Here is a 17,018-nt window from a genome sequence, read left to right as displayed (position 1 = left end):
GGAACCCAAACTAAGACAGGTCCCAAATGACAGTACTATGAGGAACAGCACGTATAAGCAGACAAAGAAGACATCACTATTTCATGCTTTTTTTTTTTTGAGATGCTCCTGAGTCTCACACTAACGGCTAAGGTATTATTGCTTCATGTCAATTCTAACACACTTAGATATCTGTTTTCTAAATCCAGAACAGATTGGAAGTAAAAAATTAGAAGGGAGTAGTTTTATGCTACAGGAAGGCAGAGCAGGAACTAAAAACTGAATACAAGGGAAGGGTAAAAACATGATTGAAAAAATAAGCAGTCATAGATACAGAGAACAAACAGGTGGCTGCCAGATGGAAGGGGGCTGGGAATGAGAGAAACAGGTGAGGGAGATTGAGGTACAAACTTCCAGTTACAAAATAAATGAGTCATGGCAATGAAATGTACAGTGTGGGGAACGTAGTCCATAATTGTCATATCTTTCTAGGGCAGCAGATGGTAACTAGCTTTACGGTGGTGACCATTTTATAATGTATAGAAATATCGAATCACTATGTTGTGTAGCAGGAACTAACATAGTGGTGTAGGTCAATTATACTTCAAAAACAAACTCACAGAAAAAGAGATCAGACTTGTGGTAACCAGAGACGGGGTGGCATGGGGGAGGGGGAACTGGATGAAGGTGGTCAATCGGTATAAACTCCCAGTTATAAGTACTAGGGATGTAACGGACAACATGATAAATATAATGAACACTGATGAACGTTATCTGTGAAAGTTGTTAAGAGGAAATCCTAAGAGTTCTCATCACAAGGAAAAAAATTTTCTTTTGAAAAAATTTTATATCTATACGAGATGATGGTTGCTTGCTAAACTTATTGTGATAATCATTTCATGAGGTATGTTAAGTCAGACCATTCTGCTGCACACCTTAAACTTATGCAGTGCTGTGTGTCCATTATATCTCAATAAAACTGGAAGAACAAAAATAAGCAGACATGGTTATTGGTACCCACAGCAGATGGAGACCATTTAGTTTAGGACAAATAGCACTACACACTTCAGATGGTCCCAATGGGTCAGTGTTTATAGAATTGTAGATGAACTGTTCTAACTTCTAGATCCCTGTTCTTGAACCAATGTGGTAATCCACTGCGCACCGTTGTTGCCCAGGTATAGACTCTTCTTACTTGTTGCTTGGACTATTAGCAGCCACTTATCAGGCCTCTTTAGCATCATGCTCACCTCTCCTTAATTCGTCCCCACTGCTGTTGCCAGAGAGATCATTTTAACATGCAAACCAAATTATGCTTAAAATCCTTCAGTAGCAGTATTTCTCAGCCAGGGAATGTCCCAGATGTCCTAGGGGGTGTATGCCCTTAAAAATTTTTTTTTTTGATTTCCTGTTTCAGATTCTATTTTTCTGAACTTGAAATAGGAATGTTAGAATTACTTAATTATTCCCACCTGTGAAAGCCCAAGCATTTGCTCCCCTCTTGAGTGGGCCTGCACGGTGGTTAATCAGATGGGAAGAAGGAAAACCCTCTTGAAGCAATTACTCAGCTGGGTTATCAGGGGACCACTGATAAGCACAGTGGGGTTTTAGCTGGTACACTATTTTAAGTTGTTTGCGTTTTTGGTTATGTATTTTAAAATTTATACCCGTAAGGAATTAATGGCTAAAGATGGGACACATTTAGGTACTCACATCAAAATGCAACAAAAGAATGAAAAAACATAAGAAAGAACATTCTCTAAATCTCTTCAAGATAATTTCATCAGATCTAGAAATTGCACCTATTAACAACACTTGTTATATAGTATATCAAGGGATCTCTGATACTTGTGACTGTTACATGTAATCTGGTGTCCGGTTTATAGGGTATAAAGACTGTTAATACCTACAAAGTGTTCTCGGCTAGAAGAGCTGGGAAAGAGCAGTCCGAAGGCCTTTCCTAATTTCATCACTTAGAAACAAACACTAATGTTTCAAAAGTAAACCAGTTGGTATTTTTTTTCATAGCAAAGGCAAGCATTCCAATATTAGGTCATAAAAGCAGTTTTAATCTATTTTTGCTACTGTAAAGTGTAGTCAAAATCATTCTATATTAGGTGTGCTCAATCTCAAAATACACCCACAATACAAGATGTTAATGGTAAATGTACTGGACAAGAAACAATGCTTTTCCTTATGTAATTAACGAGGTAAATTAAGGAGCATGTGTTGCCTATTAATGGAACAAAGAAGAAATTTGTCTGTTTAAATAAATACTATTAAACAGTTATTAAAAACTGAATCTTGTAATATAACCTGTAATCTACTAACCTAAAAATATTTTTTAACTCAAAAATATTTCTTTATCTTATACCATATATAAATGACATGAGATTTTTAAAATCCTCCAAGAGTATCACAAGCTTATCTATTTTATCTCTGTGAGAGACATTCAAGGGTCATAACTGGATCTTTTATCATGATACATTAGCCTCTCTAAGACTTGGTCCACATTTCTACCATTCACCTATGCACACTACCTCCTGGATATCCCAAACCATTGGAAGTTTCCCCCAAACACGTCCTCAAACCCTGGGTTTTTGCATGTGCTCCTTTCTGCCTGGAATGTTCTTCCATCATTGTCACCATTTTTGAACCAAATGAAGCATTTCTGACTTAATCCTTGACATCAACTTACCTCTAAACATTTCCCTTTCTGAAAGTCAGTAAGAATTAGGTGTTACTTTCCGTGTTTCCAAACCATCCTTTTCACAATCCAATTAATTATCAGGAAGTTTTGTAAGTAGTTGTGTAGTTCTCTGTCTCTCCCACTAGACTGTGAGTTCTTGGCAGTGGGGTTTTTGTCTTATTTATGTTTGTATGCCCTGGTCACAGTGCCTGGAACAAAAACTGGCTCTCAATAAATGTTTAAAATGATGTTCCATAAGGTGACCCCCGTCAAGAAAGGGCTTAATTATATTTTTAAAATTCTGTTTAGAGAGCTGGAAAGTGTAAACTGTATTTTGAAAAAGATTACCATCTCAAATGACTAAAAGAGAAACAAAAATGTTGATATTTACAAAGGTGCCCTCTCAGATCTTCAGGGCACTGAGCTTTCCACAGAACCCAGTCCCAAGGGGATCCTGGGTACACAGGCTGTGCTCAGCTCAGAATCACCCATTCTTTTCACGTGAACTCCCTGTATCTACCTGATGGATATGACCCAGGTTGGTCCTTTTATCACATACTGGCTTCTGGTTCCTTTTGGAGAGGGCCTTATCGCTGGAGTGAACGAGGTAAAGGCAGAAAAGGACAAAGGAGCCAGGCTATATTGCCATAAGATGTTATTTTAGTGCCTTGCAAGGAAAGAGGCCCTTGGCAGAATGAATCCACGCATGTAAGCACGAGCAGTTACATTTAATTTTGTTTCAGAGAAATCCTGAGAAAAACTGTAGGAAAGCAGTGGTATGTTCTCTTGTTGGCCCAGGAATCAAAAGGATGCATGTGAAAGCCTCCTCATTTCTCATAAATCAGGGCCAGATGGGTCTGCTGGGCGTCCTCTTTATATCTGAAGAATGTCAGGAAATCTCTAATTAAATATTCTGGAGGTGCTCTAACTTTGGGGGACTCTTGTTTGAGCAAAACCCAAGGGATGAGCTCATGCAGCTCAATATTAAAAAAACCAAACAACCCAATCCAAAAATGGGCAGAAGACCTAAACAGACATTTATCCAAAGAAGACATACAGATGGCCAAGAAGCACGTGAAAAGCTGCTCAACATCACTAATTATTAGAGAAATGCCAATCAAAACTACAATGAGGTATCACCTCACACCAGTCAGAATGGCCATCATCAGAAAATCTACAGACAACAAATGCTGGAGAGGGTGCAGAGAAAAGGGAACCCTCTTGCACTGTTGGTGGGAATGTAAACTGATACAGCCACTATGGAGAACAGTATGGAGGTTCCTTAAAAAACTAAAAATAGAATTACCATATGATCCAGCAATCCCACTACTGGGCATATACCCAGAGAAAACCATAACTCAAAAAGACACACACCCCCCAATGTTCATTGCAGCACTATTTACAATAGCCAGGTCATGGAAGCAACCTAAATGCCTATTGACAGATGAATGGATAAAGAAGATGTGGCACATATATACAGTGGAGTATTACTCAGCCATAAAACGGATCAAAACTGGGTCATTTGTAGAGACGTGGATGGATCTAGAGACTGTCATACAGAGTGAAGTAAGTCAGAAAGAGAAAAACAAATATCGTATATTAACGCATATATGTGGAATCCAGAAAAATGGTACAGATGAACCGGTTTGCAGGGCAGAAATAGAGACACAGATATAGAGAACAAACATGTGGACACCAAGGGGGGAAAGCGGCAAGGGGGTTGGGGGTGGGGGTGGGGGGTGGGATGAATTGGGATTGACATATATACACTAATATGTATAAAATGGATAACTAATAAGAACCTGCTGTATAAAAAATAAATAAATAAAATTAAAAACCCAAGGGATTAGGATATAAAAAGAAAAGTCTACCTTCTCTTTTCTGTTTGAAAGGGCACTAGTGCATTCTGCCAGCTTCACTCCAACACTTCCCTAAAGAAAAGAGTGCAGGTTAAGTGGGGCGCCCTTGTGCCTTCCAAGAGAGTTCATTTATTTAACTCAGGTGCAGGTGATTTGGTTGAAAGCAGTTTGAGCAAAAGCAATTTGGTCGAATATAATTTGGACAATAAGATAATTTGGGTCAAAAATGAATGCTTCTTGATCATGGATTTTTCATGTATTAATCATTTTGGCAGACTAGGAGGGAGGTTTTGCAACCCTTAATGTATTGTTTGGGCATTTTTTGTCTCCTCTCCCTGCCTTTTTTAAGTGCAGTGAGTTTTTTCCTTATTCTTTGGATATTTTACGTTTGGAATTAATTTTCAAAGATGTATTCCAGCTCTGCACTGTATATGATAATGAAAAGTTAGAAACATTTTAAATGCTGAGCGAAAGAAAACTAGTTGAAATAAACTCCATGTCCAACAATAGGTAGATTGCTTAAACATGTTATAGCATGTTTCAAAGAAGTATGAAAATCCCCAGCTATCCCCCAAATTAGCTATGTATCAAGACTTAGACCTAAGGGATATAAATGTGTAACCCATTCTTGTAGAAAAGACGTATGGACACGCACAGAAAAAATCTGGAAGATGTATGCTTTGGTGATTTTTTTAATAGGTGGATTGATATGGGAATTCTTTATAGTTGCCTATGTTCTATTTTTTTCCTTTTAATGAACATCCATTGCCTTTTTAGTAAGAAAAATAATTTTAGAAACTTCCTTAATAAAGTAAACTATAAGAGAATGATCTGGAATTTTCATGCTTTGGGGATGTGATGGAGACTTGCAGCTGCCTGCACCATCATCATTTTACTTGAGGCAGCAGTGCACTCAGCCAGAGGGCTGCCTCTCCCAGCCTCCCCTGTAGCTGCATGGGCCTTGGGACTGGGATCTGACCTTAGCAGAGGGGCTATGTGATCCTTCCAGAACATTTCCTTAAAAGGGATGGAGTGGGCCCTTGCCCTTCTCATCTTCTGTCCTCTGCCTGAACTTGGATACGATGGCCGACACTCCAAATGTTAAGGCCAGGGATAACTGACTGAAAATGAACTAAACAATTTAGGAAAAAACAGCAAACCTCCCTCACCAAAACATGAAAATATTTAGAGAAACAGACAAAGATTTGTAGAGGCTGCAGAATCACCCCCAAAGGCACTAGAATTGTTAATACTTAAAAAGTCAGCAACTGGAGATATTTTTGTAACAGGATGAAGCTAGGTGCCAAGTGGGAGTGTTTTCTCATCTTGGTTGGAACTGATAACTAACTTAACTGCTGAAAACAAAACCTCAAGTTTCCCCACACTGTAAGCGCAGAGAATGGCCAGCCATAGGGATGGCAGCTTTCCAAAATGACTTGCTGAGAGGCAATACTTTCAGCAGGTCCCACACCACCACAAACTCCATCCTCCCAGTATCCCTCTGACCCCATCCTAAACGCCCACACCATCTCCCAGTATAGGACTTTGGGGGAGGGAAATGGTTTTTTAAGCAGGAAAATATTATGAAGAACAGCGATGTCTCCTTTTTCTTGTGCCCCTCATGGGGAGAGGGAATAAGCTCCAGGACAAGTGAAAGGGGCAGGACCTGGGGAGAATCACATTTGTACAACTTGGGAGTGTCTTCAAGAAAGGCAGGCTGACATCTCATCTTCTGGTTAAGACTAAAGAAAGAGCCCTGGGAGAGATGATAAGAGATGTCCAGATCAGGTGGGAACAAGGACCATTGCTCTATATGTTTCACTCCTAGAAATACAGAAAGTAGATTCCTCTTGTGTCGGCCGATTCCACAATTATGAGCCTCCTTGAACTGATGAGGTTGGGATAGGGCTAACTAGGGAACGTCATAGCAAATAGCAAAGAGCCTAGGCCTTGCATGAATATAGCTTAGATTGCCTGTGGGGTCATCCTGAGGATGAGATCACTTGTCTTTAGGGATCCTAGACTCCTTGGGAAACTGTCTCACATCACTGAAGCTTGTTGAGACCAGCACCTAATCACCCATCCATATCCAGACCATAGAAAACTAGCCTGGGCTTGGTGGGAGGCGGGGAGGATGGGGAGCTTTGAAATGAATTTGAAATGGAAAGTTTCAAACAAACAAGACTGAACTTCAAGGACTAAAATGACATGACTTTTAAGAAAAAATTAGTTTACTAATTTTTGGCTGCGTTGAGTTTTCATTGCTGCGCGGGCTTCTCATCGTGGTGGCTTCTCTTGTTGTGGAGCACGGGCTCTAGGTGCGCGGGCTTCAGTAGTTGTGGCACACAGGCTCAGTAATTGTGGCTTGTGGGCTCTAGAGCACAGGCTCAGCAGTTGTGGTGCACGGGCTTAGTTGCTCCACGGCATGTGGGATCTTCCCGGACCAGGATTCGAACCGATGTCCCCTGCATTGGCAGGTGGATTCTTAACCACTGTGCCACCAGGGAAGCCCCTAAAATGAGATGACTTTGATAACTGAAGGTAATTGAGGAGCTATGGGATTCAACAGAAATGTCATTAAGGAAGCTCACTCCTCCTGTGGGAAAGGGTGTTCCACAGAGCCCAGTGGAGAGCTGGCACTGGAAAACTAGGCCCATTTTGTGTTTCCACTCCAGTGTGGGATTCCCCCTTTTTAAACCAATTATATATATTCCTTTTCAAAAAAATTGTCCAATTGACTATACTGTTTCAAGCCAAATGATATGCCATCCCGACGGCTGGACAGGATCTTGCAATGAGGTGGTCACATAGCACAGGTATGGAAGAAAGTTCTAGAAAGCCAATGTGTGGTACACTTCAGGAACCATTTCTGATCCTTTTGATCTCACCTGTCCCGGGTACCCTTGATCATTTGACTGCTCCAGGAAACATTTTCTCAAGGACCCCAGTCACCTTCAGGAGGGCCCAATTCCATAGCCTCTTGGCCTTTTGCTCTACTAGACTCCTAACTCCTGCCCTGGGGCATCCCTGTTGGTGGGGAGCCACGACTCTGCCCTGAGGTCTGCTGGGGTCCCAAGGAATGATCCAAGAGTGGTCACCCAATGAGAAATGGATACATCCTCCTTTCCTCCAGGGACAGGCTGCCCTGAACTGCAGTTTACAGCACCCCTTGGAAGGGGAGCATTTGAGACTGAGTAGCCAGTCGCACCCGACACCAACATCCCCTCCTTCCCTGCCTCAGCTCTCTTCCCCCTCACACCCACTTCCCTGGGATCGTACTCTTTAATAAGGAGTAGTATATTAGTCTTTGCCTCAGGCTCTGCTTCTGGGGAACTCAGACAGGGACAGGTGTGCAAACCTGCCTTGATTTTCAAAATACTCCTTCTCTGGTTTCTGTGCCAGATTTGCCTTGAGAATCGACTCGAATAGTGTGAGTGTTAGCGCTGAAGATGCCGTTAGCTAGAGGCGTGCGATATACCAAGTGCCCACTGTCTGCCAGGAGAAAGCAGAGTCAGACAGGCTGTCAGACTCCAACCCCACTGTGCCTACCAGGGCTGGACTGCGATTCCAGGGGAACTTTCCCAAGCGAAGGCAGGGAGACTGTCCTTCACTTTGCAAATGGAGTTAGGTGGAAATGACAGGCATTGGGGAAACAAAAGTGCTCTCCAGACATTGTTGCTATGGTCCCTACAGAGACTAAAACTGAAACTGACAAGCTTTCCCAACAAAGGAAAATGACTTATCTTCCAGTATGCTAAATTAAAATGTCCATTTTGAAAGGAAGCACAGTGTTCCAACTATAGAATGCCTCCTAAGGAAATGAGACAAACCTGTGGCTAAAAGCCGCAAACCACTGGATCAGCATATCAACACTTGACACAGTGTGGTTTACCAGAAGAATGAGCTGCTCAACTCCAGGCCAAGGTCTTCGGAGCATCACCCAGTCAATTCCTTTTGGAAGCGCACCGTGACCGATCCTGTATGACAAAAGGCAAAACCATCCCTACTGATTTTTAGCTTTTTTTTTTTTTTCCTCATTCAACTATTCGTCCCTTTGCAACTAAGCTAAAGAAAGTTGAGTAGAGCCAGGATAACAATGACACCAGTCTGATTCACCTCCAGTGCGGGAAGAAAATAGAATGGAGAGCTTCAGTGTTAGTGAAAGGCACACGCACATCCTCCCTAGGAGATGCTCGAGGCTGTTCGGGAGCAAGGGTAGGCGGCGAAATTTGCAGATGACCCCTGAGCACTATCAGGGTATCCAAAGAAGTAGTTTAAGGGGTTGATGCTAAAGACATCTGGGGCGTCTGAGAATTCACCCAGAGTGAGGGTAGCTTTGGGGGGTTTGTACCTTCCTCACTGAGTCAGGCACCGTTGTGTGTGATACCGGCTTGGTGTCCAGGAAGGACACCAAGGCTGCCGCGAGTCCCCCAAAGAATTCCAAGACTAGGGGGCCTGGCTGCTGTCACCGCCCAGTTCCTGTAGCCCCTCCAGAACATCTGGAGGGAGGCCACATGCAGGCAGCAAGGCCGACCCGCAGCCCAGGGGAAGCAGCAGCCAGGGTCCTGCCCTCTCCCGTGTGTTCCCAGGGTGCCAGGACTGTCCACAGAGATGGCCCAGCTAAGCGCTGCGCTAAGGGAGAAGTCAGCCTTATTAAGTGGCCTCGGGCCTCCCACCTGGGTCACTGTGCAAGGTGGACATAGTTTGATGCTTGTACCTCTGTGAGGTGGTACAGGCTGTATACAAGTCCTCCTGGGAAGAGGGATAATGACAGTAGTGAGGTGGGGGCAGGGGAGAAGTCAAACAGCTGCCCCAGCCATCCTGCTGAGGCTTTCCCAGCCCCCAGGGTGCCTGCTGACCTCCGGATCAGAATGCAACAGCGCAGAGAAAGCTTCCTGCACTGAGACCCTCTTCCTGAGGAATGTGCGTCCTCAGGGCTGAGGAGGTAGTTGGTGAGTGAGCACAGGGTAACTTTAATGGTGACGTCAGGGAAAAGGGAATGGAGGGAAAGTCCCAAGCCAGAGTATTTCCCCCAGAACCTTCCACTCCTAAAAATGGAGACCAGCACAGGCTGTAGAACTGGTTGATAGAAGCCAGACTGCCTGCCTAAGACTCCCATATCCTTTTCTTGCTAGACTCTGAATAACTTCTGTGTTCTTTCCTCCTGTCTGCACTCGGTGACTCTTTGCCCTCCTTCACACCGTATGCTGTGTGTTCCCAAGGTTTGGTCTTTAGCTTTTTGCCTTGATTTTTTTCCCTCTGAGAGCTAATTCCCAAGAAGCCCACTCCTCAAACATCACCTCTGTGGACTCCTCCAAACCCGTCTCTCCTCCTGACCACCTAGAGACCGTCTCGTGTGGTTGCTCCTCAGACCCGGGTGTCACCAACAAGCTCAAAACCTGGATGTGCTGCTCTCTGAACACCATCTCCTTCACCCACCACATTCGCATGGCCATCGAGGTCAGGTGATTTCCTTCTTCCCCTTCCTGTTTGCTGTTCCCATCGCCCTGACCCAGGTCTCCATCATCTCACACCTGAGTTACTGTCAGGGGACTTAGCCAACAGCATTCTTTCCTCTCCAGCTCATTTCCTCACCTTGCTGTCGGGCAAATCTCCCTGGAGCATCTTTCACTGTGTCCTATCACCCACTTACATCCAGACCTCCAACAACGATTTCCTGGGGCAGCAGATTTGAGCTTGACCTGCGCGGGGGCGGACAGGGTGGGCAGATGAGCCGGGTGGGGAGGGAGCAGGAAGGCAGGCATCCCTCCTTGAGAGCTTTGCTGGGAGCAGCCCGTGGGCAGCCGCCCAGCAGGGCTCTGGCTCTGTCTTTGACTGAGGTTTATTCGGTTCTAATTACAAGTGAACACAATACCACCCCCACTCCTTAAAAACGAGCAGTTTGCCACACTTCCGCCCACAGGATTGGATAAAAGAAGAATCCATTTGGTGACTCAGGGCTTCCTTCTCCCACTGACAATCCCACCCTCTCGCCCGTGGTGCGCACAACTTCCCAGGATTAGGTTTCCGTGATCTGAGTGGCACGGCTGGATTCTCTGATTGGACGGAGAGGGGAATGATTTCTTTTCTCTCCAGCTCACTAAAATGCTTTATTTTCTGCTCCTGGACCCTAATCTGGCTTAAGGGGTGCTCACGGGCTGCTGTGGACCCTGGGGTCTCTAATCATTCCTTTTGTGTGAAAGGCCCAGGGTTTTCATGGTCTTAAAGGGAGTTTTGAATCGCATGCTGTAATTGGGTAGAACCTAGCAATAATTGAAGAGATAGTATGTGTGAATGTAGAAAACATACTCCAAAACCTAATAGAAATGAGTTTTTTGTTTGTTTGTTTTTGTTTTTAATTCAGTTTGTTTTATCCTAGCCACAGCTCCCTTCATTGAGGGATGCTGATTTAGAAGTCTAGTTCTTAGAGTCCCACCAAACCTTTGCTTCTGTGTCTGGTTTTGTGACATTTAGTCAGACATTTTGGGCATAGTTTTTCTGGATGTCGTCCACTTCACAGTTTATTCGCTTTCTGCCCTACACACACCCGTTGTCTGGGTTCCTAATTCTGAGCCCGAGGCTTATGAAAAGGGAGAAAAAACTGGGCTTCAAAGTTGTAGGAGCTCACAGGCCAAAAACTCACTGTGGATTTATGGGAAAAAGATATTTTCATTCCCCTTCTTCGAAAGCAAAAGACGAAAGAGCTTGGAGATGTAACAGGTAATTCTAAAATTTGCTTTATTCACAAGTGAAAGATTTGCCTGGAAAGAAGAGGCAGTAGAGAGGAGTGTTTAAGAGCACAGGCTTTGAATGGAGACAGAACTGGCTCTGCTGTGTGACTTAAGGGAACTGAATTACCCTCTCTGAATCTCTGTAGGTCATCTATCAGATAAGCGGATAACTCCTCACAGTGCTGTGAAGATTAAATGAGTTGCTTAGCACAGAGCCTGACACACAGTAGCAGACAAAATCACAAACCCCCAAAACTAAAGGTGAGGCCAACAACTGGACAGCACTTTTTCTTTCCTTCCTCCCTCTTCCCTTCGTCCCTCCTTCCTCCCTTCTTTCCTTCCTGTCTTCCTTCCTTTTGATTGTGGTAAAATAATGCACACCATAAAATTTAAGTGTACAACTCAGTGGCATTAAGTATATTCACATTGTTGTGCAAACATCACCACTACCCATCTCCAGAACTTTTCATCATCTCAAACTCTGTACCTATTATACTAACTCCCCATTCCCTCCTCCCCCCTAGCCTCTGGTAACCACTCTTCCACTTTCTGTCTCTATGAATTTGACTATTCTAAGTACCTCATATAAGTGGAATCATACACTATTTGTCCTTTTGTGTCTGGCTTATTTCAGTTAGCATAACATCCTCAAGTTTCCTCGTGTTGTAGCATGTGTCAACATTTCATTCCTTTTAATGGCCGAATAATATTCCGTTGTATGGATATACCACTTCTTGTTTAGTCATTCATCTATCAATGGACATTTGGGTCCACCTTTTGGCTATTGTGAGTAATACCGCTATGAACATCGATGTGCAGATATCCGAGTCCCTGTTTTCTGGACAGCACATTAAAAAGGTGTGGTTTGCTATGAAAAATGATTCCAAACTTGGACACAGGCAAAAAGGATGACTGGATGTCCTTTCAGTGCAGTGCTGGGTGCTGTTTAACAGTCTACCCTGCGTGGAGATGATTTTCTAGGGATGTTTACCTGTTTTTTATTTCCTATTTATGATTGATTCAGTTATTTTACAACTCTATGTATTTTAGTATATTGAAAATCATCAGAATTACAAATGATTGTTGTTCAATTGCAATGCAGATGGTTTCTGCCCAGGAGGAAACAAAGTGAATGCCAAGATTACAGTTCATGCCTTGTGGCATATTGTAGCAGGTTTAACAGAGGTTGTGAAAGAACTAGAAAATCTGTATACTTTTAATAAGGATGGTTTCGGCTTCTTGGTCTATCTTGCTCTGCTTCCCAAAGAGTCTCCAACGGTGTTTGTTTTCTGGACTTGTTCAACCCTTCAGATGTCTCCCTGGAACAGGATATTTGGAAGTTGGTTTTTTTTTTCCAACTCTCACACCACTTCTTTGGTCAAGAAACCTTATCCTTGATTGGAGTCTTCATTTCTTATGGAGAATCCTGCTCTCTCTTTGAACAGTTGTGATGTATATTTCCCTACTCTAGTTCATTTCATGACTTGTGCCTGTTTATTATTTTAGTTCAGTGATAGGCAGGGTGTGGAAATGAAAGAAGAACATGAAGGGGCAGGAGGGGGTCAAAGTGACAGGTTGGATATTTGTAACCAGCACCTCTTCTTACCTTAGGAAAGTGACTCTCTCTTCTAAGCCAAGACACACTTTTGTTCTTCTCGGACAGAGAATGAGGTCTCTATTTTCTAGTAGTTAAATCTGTCAACTTTTCACCAATCCTGTTTTCCACCTTTGCATGCCCATTTGTCACTACTAGGAGAATTTATGTCTGGATTCCCTCAATGTCTTGTAGCCCCACAGAGCTCAATTCCCCAGGGCCAGAACTAGGAACCAGATGCAGTGAGTGGGTTCCTTACAAAATGTAAGGAAGCCTCTGGGACTTCCCGGGCCGTCCAGTGGTTAAGACTTCGCCTTCCAATGCAGGGGGTGAAGGTTCAATCCCTGGTCGGGGAACTAAAATCCCGTAACCAAAATATAAAACAGAAGCAATATTGTAACAAATTCAATAAAGACTTTAAAAAATAAGGAGGCCTCCCTCTCAGTGTTGTCCGAGTGCAGGGTCAGCACCCAAGATGCCTCACTAGCCTCACCCTATCTATTCCCATCCTAGGAAGCGACAGCACTGCTAATCTAGAAACTTCCTCTCCAGTACAATCTCCCTCCCTCAATATGACCTTCAGCTGGGTGCAGATAGCTTTCTCCCCCGGCCAGCCATTCTTCTAACTTGCCTATTGAAACAGACAATTGTATTTAAATTGTAAACAAATCATTTAACCAGCACTAAAACAAACAAACAATTCTAACTAACATAACCACGTTAATTTTTTTTCCTTCATAAAGTTGCCAAACTAACTCAGTAATAAAGGCATGTGACATTAATTCCTAGGATGCCTGAGCTAGGGGATATTATAGCCATCTCTAGATTTTAGACATTAAAATTATTCTTCACTCCAGTTCTTACAAGAGCAAATTCTTAAAGAGGCAGCTCGCTCTGCTTTTGGAGTTCACATGGTAGAAGGAGGGCAGAGCACATGGGGAAAGTCTTAGTGGTCCTCCTCGGATTTCAAGAGCGTTCGCTTGGGGAGTCAGTAATCACATCAGAGAACCAGCGGGGATTTGAGGGGTAACAATGATTGAGGCTGTCAGAGGGTTTGAAACACAAACAAGAGCTGCAAAATTAATAACACAGTACATTCTTTTGCGCATAGGAGAGTTCAAAGGCTGTTCCTGTGGGATACTGGCAATTCTTTCCAGCGCTGCTACTTTCAGAGATGACCTCCCCTTTGGCCTTGTTTCTCTCCCATGTAGTCTTTGGCCAGAGAAGAGGAAGGCTGTTTAATAAGGGGATAAAATTCCTGCTTCCCTTCCTCTCTCCCTCCCTCCCTCCTCTCCCACCCTTTCCCTTTCCTCCATCTCCCTCCCTCCCTCCTTCCCTCCTCCCTCCCTCTCTCTCCTCCCTCCCTTCCTTTCTCTGTCTTTATTTTCTTCAGAAATGCATGTGATACTAAATTCAAAGAAGAAAATAGAACATCTCATCCCTTGCTAGTCATTAGAAAACAATTAGTTCTCAGGACTTGAACTGTTTAATGATTTTCTTTCCTTTTTTTTTTTAAATAAATTTATTTATTTATTTATCTATTTATTGGAGGCGTTGGGTTTTCATTGCGGTGCGCAGGCTTCTCATTGCACTGGCTTCTCTTGTTGCAGAGCGCAGGCTCTAGGTGCGCAGGCTTCAGTAGTTGTGGCTCATGGGCTCAGTAGTTGTGGCTCATGGGCTCTAGAGTGCAGGCTCAGTAGTTGTGGCGCATGGGCTTAGTTGCTCTGCGGTATGTGGGATCTTCCCAGACCAGGGCTCGAACCTGAGTCCCCTGCATTGGCAGGCGGATTCTTAACCACTGTGCCACCAGGGAAGTCCCAGGGCTTGGACTGTTTAGATTGATGTGACTAAGGTTTAAGCCATGCTGATATACTGACAATAAATTATGCTTACATATGGTCTTCTAGGAATAAGCCAGGTAAAGTAGCTTTTTTGCCTACCATACTTATCACTATCTGAATCTCTTATATTTCTGTTTAAGAGTTGATTGTCCCTCCTACTAGAAGTTAAGCTCATCGAGGGCAGTGACTTTGCCTTACGCACGGCAAAAAGATCCTCAGTTAAAATCACTGTGCACAAGAGGGAGGGTATATGGGAATATATGTATACGTGTAGCTGATTCACTTGTTATAAAGCAGAAACTAACACACCATTGTAAAGCAATTATACTCCAATAAAGTATGTTAAAAAAAATCACTGTTGGGGCTTCCCTGGTGGCGCAGCGGTTGAGAGTCCGCCTGCCGATGCGGGGGACACAGGTTCGTGCCCTGGTCCGGGAAGATCCCACATGCCGCGGAGCGGCTGGGCCCGTGAGCCATGGCCGCTGAGCCTGCGCATCCGGAGCCTGTGCTCCGCAGCGGGAGAGGCCATAAGAGTGAGAGGCCTGCGTACCGCAAAAAAAAAAATAAAAAATCACTGTGCACATCTTGGAGTAGGTGATTAAAATTGGTTAAATGAATGAATGAATAAATGTATGAATGAGTTGCATTCCAATAATGAGTCATCTAAGTTAGTAGATAATAATGTTTGCATTCTCTCATTTAGTAATCATTCTACCCAGTACCTATCTGGAGACATATGCCAGGCAGTGTGCTGGGCACTGAGGCTAAGGCAATGAACAAGAACTCCCTGGCTCCTGCCTTCATGGAGCTTAGAGTCTAGCAGAAAACACAAGAAATATACAAGTAATTTCAGTGTATTGCACTTTTTGTAAGGTAGTACTTTAATTTTGTCTGTTTGTTTGTTCTGGAGGAAAACAATTGAGGTATAACTTGAAGGCTGCTGGATACACTTTGACAAATGCTTGGAAGAAACCCAGGGCTTTCTGGTGGGGCATATCCCTTAGAGATTGCTTTTGCCTGCATATGATAGAGTCCCGACTGCGGGAGCTTAACCAAATTGGGGTTTATTTTTCCTCATATAGCAAACAGGTGGTTCCATGATGTGGTCAGTGTTTCAAGATCTTTCTATCCCCCTGCTCTGCCATCCCAAGCATCAGACTCTCCTCCGCAAGGCTGCAAAACGGCCGTTCCACCTGGGTCTGATACTCGCTCTCCATTCACTAAGAAGGAAAGGAAGGGACAAGGTGCAACAGGAAATTTAAATCTTCCTTGAAGTCACTTCTTCCAAAACTGTGTCTTGTGGGCAGCCTCAGACACAAGGAGTTGGGGAACTATAGCTTTTCATTACCTTGGGCAAAAGCTGTATTGGGGTGGAAGGACGGCAAATGCTACTCCATTACAAAAGCAGGTTTCCATTAGTAAGGAGAAGGGGAAGAACAAATATCAGGAAACTAATAGCGATGAACAGTCTTCCACAGATGACTTCTTTCCTCCTGAACTTGTTCAGATAGACTGAGCTGGCCTGACTGTGGGTTAGTGACTGGAAACAAGAACTTTGTGAGTCACACAGGAGAATACATCTTCAGAATGCTGGGGTTTCAGCAGGCGGTGACAACAGATTCCAGCACCAGCAGCAAAAGCGGTGACATGGTCCATCAGAGACATCTCTCAGTGTGATGACAGCAGGGTCCCGGAGCAATCAGAGAAAACAGGGAACATGTTCGGCTGCTATAATAAAAGAGACCTCAAACACAGTGGCCTGAGCAAAATGGAAAAATTCCCCCTCATATGTAGCATTCCAGCGATAAGCTGTCCAGGGCTATTTGAACTACTCTTTCATTCCCAACTTGTGGTTTCCATCTCAAGACAAGGAAGCTACCCCAGTTGTCTTCAGCTCTTAGCCAGAATGAAGGAGAAAAGGGCCAGAGATGCATGTACTAGTTCTTTTAAAAGCAGGACCTGGACGTCTTCCAGCCTCGAGGGGCTATTCTGATTCCATTAGTGATTCAAGAATACGCAGGTCTGGCTTTCTGTAAATTAGTAAGTTTTGGAGTATAAGAGGAGGAAGATTCCAGAAAGAATGGCAGACTTTCTATAAAGCGGGGAGATGGGAGCTCAAGTCTTGAACTTAGAGATACTCCTGGAAAGCTGTTATTTGTACTCCATTCTGTGAAGTGGAACTCCAGGTCACAATACTAAAATGGGATGATTATAAAGGGAACTGTCTTAGCCTGGGTACTCCAGAGACTGAGGCAAGGATTAAGGTGCTAACCCTTTTTTAGGGAGGTACAAGCCCAAAGCAGGGAGAGTAAAAGGAAAAAGAGA

Source organism: Delphinus delphis, chromosome 2, assembly GCF_949987515.2.
Source record: "Delphinus delphis chromosome 2, mDelDel1.2, whole genome shotgun sequence".
Classification (NCBI taxonomy): domain Eukaryota; kingdom Metazoa; phylum Chordata; class Mammalia; order Artiodactyla; family Delphinidae; genus Delphinus; species Delphinus delphis.
Note: the sequence above shows the minus strand (reverse complement) of the source record.